Source organism: Propithecus coquereli, unplaced genomic scaffold (genome assembly GCF_000956105.1).
Source record: "Propithecus coquereli isolate 6110/MARCELLA unplaced genomic scaffold, Pcoq_1.0 Scaffold171, whole genome shotgun sequence".
Taxonomy (NCBI): domain Eukaryota; kingdom Metazoa; phylum Chordata; class Mammalia; order Primates; family Indriidae; genus Propithecus; species Propithecus coquereli.
Genome location: NW_012141747.1, coordinates 5,636,732 through 5,644,253, shown reverse-complemented (window position 1 = coordinate 5,644,253; position 7,522 = coordinate 5,636,732).

The following is a 7,522-nucleotide window of genomic DNA, read 5'->3' as shown; positions in this document are numbered from 1 at the left end:
GGCATGGTGGCGCATGCCTGTAGTCCCAGCTACTTGGGAGGCTGAGGCAGAAGGATCGCTTGAGCCCAGGAGTCTGAGTGAGGTTGCTGTGAGCTAGGCTGACGCCATGGCACTCTAGTCCGGGCAGCAGAGCATGACTCTGTCTCAAAAAAAATAAAAATAAAAATAAAAAAAGCTGGGGTTTTGTATACCATTGAAGCTAAATTGGTATGAATTCAAACAGTTTGTTATAAATTTAAGATATGAAATATAACCTGCAGGGTAACCACTAAGAAAATAACTTAAAAATATACAGAAAAGTAAATGAAGAGGCATTAAAAAACAGTACACGAGAAAATCAATTAAACACAAAAGAAGACAATAATGAAGGAAAAAAAGGTATAAGACATACAGAAAACAAAGAGCAAAATGGCAGAAGTCTTTCCTTATCAGCAATTAGTTTAAATGTAAAGAGATTAAATTCTTCAATCAAAAGGCAGAGATTGGCAAAATGGATTTAAGAAAACATGATCCAATTATATGATGTCTATAAGAGACTCAGCTTGGATCCAAAGACACAAACAGGTTGAAAATGCAAGGATGAAAAAGCAAAATTGGACAAATGGGATCACACCAATCTAAAAAGCTTCTCCATGGCAAAGGAAACAATCAAATGAAGAGACAACCCACAGAATGGGAAAAAATATTTGCAAACTACCCATCTTACAAGGGATTAATAATTAGAATATATAGGGGCTCCAATAACTCAACAGGAAAAAATCAAATAATCTGATTTTAAAATGGGCAAAGGATCTGAATAGACATTTCTCAAAAGAAGACATACAGATGGCCAACAGGTATATGAAAAAACGTTCAATATAATTAGTCATTAGAGAAATGCAAATCAAAACTACAATGAGGCCGGGTGCGGTGGCTGACGCCTGTAATCCTAGCTCTCTGGGAGGCTGAGGTGGGCGGATTGTTTTAGCCCAGGAGTTCGAAACCAGCCTGAGCAAGAGCGAGACCCTGTCTCTACTAAAATTAGAAAGAAATTAATTAGAGAAATGCAAATCAAAACTACAATGAGGCCGGGCGCGGTGGCTCACGCCTGTAATCCTAGCTCTCTGGGAGGCCGAGGCGGGCGGATTGTTTTAGCCCAGGAGTTCGAAACCAGCCTGAGCAAGAGCGAGACCCTGTCTCTACTAAAATTAGAAAGAAATTAATTGGACAACTAAAAATATATAGAAAAAATTAGCCAGGCATGGTGGCGCATGCCTGTAGTCCCAGCTACTCGGGAGGCTGAGGCAGGAGGATCGCTTGAGCCCAGGAGTTTGAGGTTGCTGTGAGCTAGCCTGACGCCATGGCACTCTAGCCAGGGCAACACAGTGAGACTCTGTCTCAAAAAAAAAAAAAAAACTACAATGAGATTATCATCTCACCCCAGTTAAAATGGCTTTTATCAAAAAGACAGGCTATAATGAATGAGGATGTAGACAAACGGAATCCTCATATGCTGTTGGTGGGAATGTAAATTAGTGCAACCACTATGGAGAACAGTATGGAGGTTCCTCAAAAAACTAAAAATAGATTATTCGTTTCCAAATTCAGGAAAAAAAGAGAAAAAGGGCTGTAACTAGAACTACCATATGACCCAGCAATCCCACTGCTGAGTATATATCCAAAGGAGGGGAATTCAGTATATCGAAAAGGTATCTGCCCTCCCATGTTTATTGCAGGGCTATTCACAATAGCCAAGATTTGGAATCAACCTAAGTGTCCATCAACAGTTGAATGTACAAAGAAACTGTGATGCATATACACCATGGAATATTATATATCCACAAAAAGAATGAAATCCTGCCATTTGCAACAACATGGCTAGAACTGGAGAACATTACGTTAAGTGAAATAAGCCAAGCACAGGAAGACAAATCTCACATGTTCTCACTCGTATGTGGTAGCTAAATATTAAAAATAATTGATCTCATGGAGACAGAGATGGTTATAATGATGGTTACCAGAGTCTGAGAAGTGTAGCGGGGGTGGGGATGGATAAAATGAGGATGGTTAATGGGTACAAAAATATAGTTAGACAGAATGAACAATATTTGATAGCACAACAAAGTGACCGTAATCAACCAGGTACACTGTAGAATAACTAAAAAAGTGCAACAGGAATGTTCCTAACACAAAGAAATGATAAATGCCTGAAGTGATGGATGCCCCAATTACCCTGCTTTGATTAATTCACATAGTATGCCTGTATCAAAACATCACATGTACCCTATAAACATATACAACTATTATGTACCCATAATAATTAAAAGTAAAAAAAATTTAAATGCTAGGATGGAAAAAGACATTCCATGCAAATAGTAACCAAAAGAGAGCTGGGGTAGTTATACTAGTATCAGACAAAATAGACATTAAGTCAAAAATTACAAGAGACAAAAAAAGACATTATATGTTGATATAAGGATCAATCATCAAGAAGCTATAACAGAGATGTTGGTCAAAGGACACAAATTTTAGTTAGGAGGAATGAGTTCAAGAGCTGTATCGTACAACATGGTACAATTAAAAACAACGTATAGTATTTTTGAAAGTTGCTAAGAGAGTAGATTTTAAGTGTTCTCACCAGAAAAAAAGGTATGTGAAGTAATACATATTTTAATTAGCTTAATATAGCCATTTCACAAGGTATACATACTTCTTTTTATTAAAAATTTTAAATTGATACATAATAGACATATATATATTTTGGGGGTACATGTGATAATTTAATACATTCATGTAATTTGTAAAGATCAAATGAGTGTAATTGAGATACTTACCACTTTAAATATTTGTCTTTTCTTTAGCTAGAAACATTCAAATTATTTTGTTCTAGTTATTTTGAAATATATAATAGATTACTATAAACTCTAGTTACCCTACTGATCTATCAAATACTAGGTCTTATCTCATCTATCAAACTGTATAGTTGTACCCATTACTCAACTTCTCTTCATTCCTTGTCCTCCTACCCCCCATATACTTATTTCAAAACAAGGTGTTGTCATGATAAATAGACAGTAATCCTCCCCCATCCTTGGTTTTGCTGTCTGCAATTTCGGTTACCTGCAGTCAATCATGGTCCAAAAATACTAAACGGAAAATTCCAGAAATAAACAGTTCATAAGTTTTAAATTGCATACTATTCTGGGTAGCATGATGAAATCTCACGCCATCCTGCTCCATCCTGTCCAGGACATGAATCATCCCTTTGTCCAGCATATCCACACTCTATATGCTACTCACCCGTTAGTCACTTACTAGCTGTCTCATTTATCAGATTAACTGTCATGGTATAAGAGTACTTGTGTTCAAGTAACGCTTATTTTACTTAATAATGGTCCAAAAGTGCAATGGTAGTAATGATGGTAAATTGGATATGTCAAAGAGAAACCACAGAGTGCTTCCTTTAAATAAAAAGATGAAAGTTTCCAACTTACTAAGGAAAAAAATCGTATGCTGAAGTTGCTAAAATGTATAATAAGGAATCTTCTGTTAAATTGTGAAGAAGGAAAAAGAAATTCATGCTAGTTTTGCTGTTGCACCTCAGATTGCATCAGTTACAGCCACAGTGTGTAATAACTTTTATTACAGGATACTGTTATAATTCTTCTATTTTATTATTAGTGTTAACCTCTTAGTGCGCCTAATTTATAGATTAAACTTTATCATAGGTATGTAGGTATAGGAAAAAACATAGTATACATAGGGTTCGGTACTATCAGAGGTTTTGGGCATCTGCTGGGGGTCTTGGAATGTATCCCTCAGAGATAAGGAGGGGCTACTATATACAATTTTTATTTGTCAATTAAAATGATTAATTTTAAAAGAAGTTATAACAATTATAAATATATATGCACCTACAAACAGAGCCCCAAAATATATGAAGCAAACTGACAGATCTGAAGGGAGAAATAGAGTTATAAAATAATAGTTGAGGCTTTAATACCCTACTTCAATTATGCAACGACTAGACAGAATGACGAAAGAAAAATAGAGGACAACATTATAAACCACTGGACCTGATGGACATACATACAACACTTCATGTTATAACAGTAGAATACACATTCTTCTTAAGTACACATAGAACAATCTTCAGCACAGATCAGCTGTTAGGCCATTAAACAAGTCTTAAAAAACTTAAAAAGATTAAAATCACAGAAAGTATCTTCTGATCACAATGAAAAATCCAAGAGAGTTGAAAACAAATGCCCACACAAAATCTTGTATGCAAATATCTACAGCAGCATTATTCATAAAAGTCAAAAGGTGGAAACAGCCCAGACGTCCATCAATTGCAGAGTGCATAAACAAAATGTGGTATATCCATACGATGGAATATTATTCAGCCATAAAAAGGAATGAAGTGCTGATATATGCCACAACAGGGGTGAACCTTAAAAACATGCTAAGTGAAAGAAACCAGTCACAAAAGACCACATACTGTATGGTTCTATCTATATAAAATGGCCAGAATATGCAAATCCATAGAGATAGAAAACAGATTAGTAGTTGCCTAGGGCTGGGAGAGAGGAAGGAAGTTGGGGAGTGACAGCTAAGGGATGTGAGTATCTCTTTTTGAGGGTGATGAAAATGTTCTAAAATTGTGGTAAAGGTAGCACAACTCTATGGACTGTATACTTTAAATGGGTAAATTGTATATGAATTATATCTCAATAAAATTTTTTTTTTTTAAAGTAAGTATAGGGCCAGGTGCGATGGCCCACACCTATAATCCTACCACTCTGGGAGGCTGAGGCCGGAGGATGGCTTGAGCTCAGGAGTTTGAGACCAGCCTGAGCAACAGCAAGAGCAAGACCTCATCTCTACCAAAAATAGAAAAAATTTGCTGGGCATGGTAGCTCATACCTGTAGTCCCAGCTACTCTGAGGCTGAGGCAGCAAGATTGCTTGAGCCCAGGAGGTTTTTTTTTTTTTTTGAGACAGAGTCTCACTGTGTTGCCCGGGCTAGAGTGCTGTGGCGTCATCTAGCTCATAGCAACCTCAAACTCCTGGGCTCAAGCGATCCTCCTGCCTCAGCCTCCCGAGTAGCTGGGACTACAGGCATGCGCCACCATGCCGGGCTAATTTTTTCTATATATTTTTAGTTATCCAATTAATTTCTTTCTATTTTTAGTAGAGACGGGGTCCCGCTCTTGCTCAGGCTGGTTTCGAACTCCTGGGCTCAAACAATCCGCCCGCCTCGGCCTCCCAGAGAGCTAGGATTACAGGCATGAGCCACCGTGCCCGGCCGAGCCCAGAAGTTTGAGGCTGCAGTGAGCTATGATGACGCCACTGCACTCTACCCAGGGACAGAGTGAGACCCTGTGTCAAAAAAACAAAAAAAAGTAAGCATAAGGAAAATGAAATTAAAGATCACTGTCGACGATGCAGTTGGACCTTCCAAAAGGGCAAAGGACACAGCAACAAAACACCAGAAAACATGTTAAAAGTGGCTCACGTTGAGCTGCTGATCAAGGAGCAACAAAGAAAAGAAAAGCAAACAATAAAAAGTAAAGCTAAAACCTTCTAGAAAAACTTGATGTGAAAAATTATGCCTTTTGAGAATTTATGGTGAGGGTGCGAATTAAAACTGCTCTTTACAAAAATTTTTATTTGGGGATCTTAATGAGTTTGGAACATTTGCAAAAATAAGAAAAATTTTACCAACTACACCAAGCAAACATTTTAGTGTTCAGAATCCACAGAGATGATAAGATAAAATATAAGAAGAAGCAGAAACTGCTGATGCACCCATGAGGCCAATGCCATGCAGCAAAAGCTGCATGCAATGGGGCGGGGGGTACTGGAAGGAAAGGATATTTTCTCCTTTTTAGACCAGTTTCTTTTCTGAGCACAAGTGCTTTCTGTGTCATCCTAACAATGTAGAGCCCACTAAGTTTAGGAAACATAATACCAGTCTTTGTTTCACTCCAGAGTTGACGGTTTTTGCTGTTCCAGTTTTGGCTGCTTCTCAAGATCATGAAGCCCAGCGTGTTCTGCTTTCTGTACGTTCAGCAGTTTATGCTCCAGGGGGAGCACAGAAGGGGGGAGCACTTTAAAGACCAATATAGGAGAAAATGTGTCACTGCTGACTGAAAAAAAATGATGTAATTTCTCAGCCCTTCCTCTTCATCCTCCCATGAATCTTTACCACACTGATGAGCGAGTTCTCTTCTTGTACCACTAGAGTGCACAGAAAAGTCTTGTCTCCATACCCCAGAGCCCAGCCCAGGGCCTGGCTCAGAATGGATTCTCAGAAAATCAGGTAGTTGGTGCTATTGTACACTAACATGCACTATACCAAACATTTACACTAGGTGCAAATCAACTTAATCAACTTGAAATTAAAGTACAATATACATACACAAATGTGTACCAGATAAGAATACAGCTCAATGAATTTTCACAAAGTGAACTCACCTAGGTAACCACTGCCCAAAACAAAATAGCACATAATCAGTCCTCAATGGGCTCCCTCCCAATTGGTACTCCCACCTCCTACCCCAAAGGTAGGATCTTAACCCCACAGATTCGTTTTGACGGTTTTTAAAATATTGTGTAAATGGAATCATGCAGTATGGATTCTTTTGTCTGGTTTCTTTTGTTCAGTATTACACTTGTGAGTGTTTGTTTTCATTGCTATATAGTATTCCACTGTATGAATATCAACTTACTTGTTCTACTAATGATGGATATCTGTTTCCAGTTTTTTACTGCTAAGAATAATGTTTCTATGAACATTGTTTTCCTTGTCTTTTACATACACACACGCACACACACACATTCACATGCATTTCTGTTGGGAATATAACCAGGTGTCAAACCGATGGGCCACAAGGACTAGGCGTGTCCATTTACGCTAGATAAGGCCAAACAGTTTCAAAGTGATAGAATGAATTTATCCTGCTACCAGCCATATATCAGAGCTCTCCCTGTTCCGTCCTTTTCAACACTTGAGCCTGTCAGTCTTAAATGTTTACCATTCTAGTAGGTGTGTGGTGGTTTCTCCTTATGATTTTTAATTTGCATTTCCCTGATTCTATTATAATGAGGCTGAACACTTTTTCATATGGCATCTCTACCTAGATACCTTCTTTTATAGAGTGCCTGTTCAGGTCTACTGCCCATTCTTCTATTGAGTTGCCCTTTTTAAAATTTATTGATTTGTGGGCATTCTTTACATAGTCTCAAAATGAGCCCTCTGTCAGGTATATGCATTGCAAATAATGTATCCCACAGAATGGCTTGTCTTTCTCTCTTAATGGTGTGATTTGATAAAGAGTTCTTAACTTTAATGTAATCCAATTTATCAACTTTTTTTTCCTATGGTTAGTGCTTTCTGTATCCTGTTTAAGAAGTCTTCCCTTATTCCAAAACCAAAAACATATTCTCATGTCATCCCTGAGAATTTTATTATTTTATATGTCACATTTGATCTATAATCCACGCAAGATACATTTTTACTTTATTTTTTATTGCTATAT